At 35.9% G+C, this 2,376-nt stretch overlaps 1 long non-coding RNA gene across 1 annotated transcript; it reads left to right on the top strand.

The window, feature by feature from the left end:
- The first annotated feature begins 1,149 nt into the window (after positions 1-1,149).
- LOC145801251 (uncharacterized) lies at positions 1,150-1,939 on the top strand. Its single transcript, XR_014342438.1, has 2 exons — positions 1,150-1,280; positions 1,639-1,939. It is a non-coding gene; the product is annotated as an uncharacterized LOC145801251 (long non-coding RNA).
- Positions 1,940-2,376: the final 437 nt, after the last annotated feature.

Here is a 2,376-nt window from a genome sequence, read left to right as displayed (position 1 = left end):
CGTTGGTCTTCAACACCTTCTTCACTACCTCTTCTTTGATGATTGCCTCACAAACACTGATTTTTCCAACTCATTAACAGTTTGTTCCAACTCAGAATGAAGATCTCAATTTACTTAGAAAAGCCCAAAAATACAGCAGAAGTGTCCCTGAGTCCACATCTACGTCGGGCCATGATTCCTTTTCTTTCTTTTTCTTTTTGCTCTCCACTTCCTCCACCATAATGATTCTCCACCTTGCTTTTGAATAAAAGGCCAGAGAGAGAGTAGAATGATTCTGAATTTTGTTTTCTAATAGACCCACCGAAAGTGTAAAAATAAACGCATTCGGATCCTCTTGAGTTTTTTTTCCTGAAGTGATCTCTAGAGTGATGCTTTAGAGCGTGACATCTGTCCCACTACCAGAGCTAATGGTTGAGATCAATCACCCACCAAAACTGTCCCACTACCAGAGCTAATGGCTGAGATCAATCTGTTGGAATGGTTATAAAATTCTGGATAAAACCAAGAGCTACATACCTGTTTATTTCAAATCCAAGAGCCACCTTCACATCTATAAATAGGACCACCCTCATTTGATGTTTTGCATTCAGAAATTTCGTATTTCACTTCTGTTTTCTATTCTTCATCTTGCTGTATTTTATTTCCGAAAGAAAGAGTGTAGACACTTAGTGTGTTCGTAAGGCAAACAGTTAGTAGTGCTGCTATTGTTTGTGGTAGATCATTTCATCCTGGGAGATAGACGTCCGAATTCTGAAAGCACCGTGGAGAGGACGAATCTGTCTTAAGGACACAGTGTCAAACACTGGACTTGATCAGAAAATAATTCAAAGAAATTAAATCAAGTAAGTTATTTAATTTATTTTCAGTGTTGTTTGTATTTATTTAAATCAGATTTTAATTTTGTTTTTGTAACAAAATAAAATCTGTTTTTATTTATTTATTTTTATTTCGAGTTTGATTTTTGTAATCAAACAAATTCTCTCCTTTTCTCTATTTCTTTTATTCTTGTTGTTGTTTTGTACACAACAGAATTAAATCTTTTTAAATACAGTGAAGATTGTCCAACACAATCACCCACCAAAACGACGTCGTTCTGGTGGAGTATAGGGGACCAAAAAAAAATTTAAAAAAAAATCTAAGTTGCAGATTGCCAGATTGCCCAGCACCCATCTCTAGCCACATTTTCTCCTCCTCTTCTTACCATCGCCCAAACCCACACCACCTACTGTCGCCCCCACATTTTTTCTTCTTCATGTTCTTCATCTGAGAAGGACTCATAGGTATTGGTGTACTTGATCTGTTTGGTTTCTTAGATTTTGAAGGTGTTGTTTCGACTGGTTTCTTCAATGGGTTTTAATTTTTAGGGAGAAAATGAAGATCTAATAAATCCATGGATCTTGATTTGGTGGGTTAGCAAGTCTGATCTTGGAATACACATCCATTTTCCTTGGAATAAACCTATTCTGTTTATTTATTTATTTATTTTGTTCTTTCTTAAATCTATAGTTGGGTTGTTTATTGTTTCGATTGGTTGAAATGTTCTTTGGGTTCTATGTTTTTTTTGTAAATCTTGATATACAGTTCAAAAGTTGTGAGTTATGTTGGCCTTTGTGTTTATGTTTTTGTAATATTTTCGAGGTTTTGGATTGCTAGCTAAGTTGGAGGCGAGAAGAGGAGCAGCGGCCAGCCGACGACATGAGAAGGAAAGAAGAAGGAAGAGGAAGAAGAGAGAGAGGTGGAAAGGGGCCAGATTAATTGCTTTTCATTTTATGTTTCAAACAAAAATAAATTGAGTCGTCAATTTGCTTGACATCAAACACAGATTTGAAAAATTGAAATCAGATCCACAGAAAAATTGGGTCATCAATTTGTTTTTTTAATTACTTTCCAATCAAAATCAAGATTTGGACTTTCATTTTGTACTGTTTTTGGCGGCAAACTCTTGGTTTCCTGCTCAACCCCTCCACTCTCCCCTCCTCCTCCTCCTTCTCTCTCTCACACTTACAGTTTCGTTCTGAAACTGAAACTGAAGGAAGATTTTATTTATTTTTTGAATTTCATTATCACAATGACATCATTTTTAAGAGGAATTGATTTCAACCCTTGATTACTCAAGTGGGACAGATGTCGCACCATATTGAACCACTTTAGAGATCACTTCAAGAAAAAAAACTCTAAAAGATTCGAACGCTAAAAAAAACTCTAGAAGATTCGAACGCAAAATAAACTGCCCATGTGCATCCTTTGGTTCCCTCAATTCATGCACACTGCTTGTCTCTCTCTATTATCTCTAAATAACATAAAATATACACCACTTGAGTACCACTCCAGCACGCCCCATTATTATTATTCTCTCATTCTCCTATATTATAATAG

The sequence above is a fragment of the Camellia sinensis genome, chromosome 10, assembly GCF_055761805.1.
Source record: "Camellia sinensis isolate YWXY chromosome 10, ASM5576180v1, whole genome shotgun sequence".
Lineage (NCBI taxonomy): Eukaryota > Viridiplantae > Streptophyta > Magnoliopsida > Ericales > Theaceae > Camellia > Camellia sinensis.
Note: the sequence above shows the minus strand (reverse complement) of the source record. Positions and strands in the feature narration are given on the sequence as shown.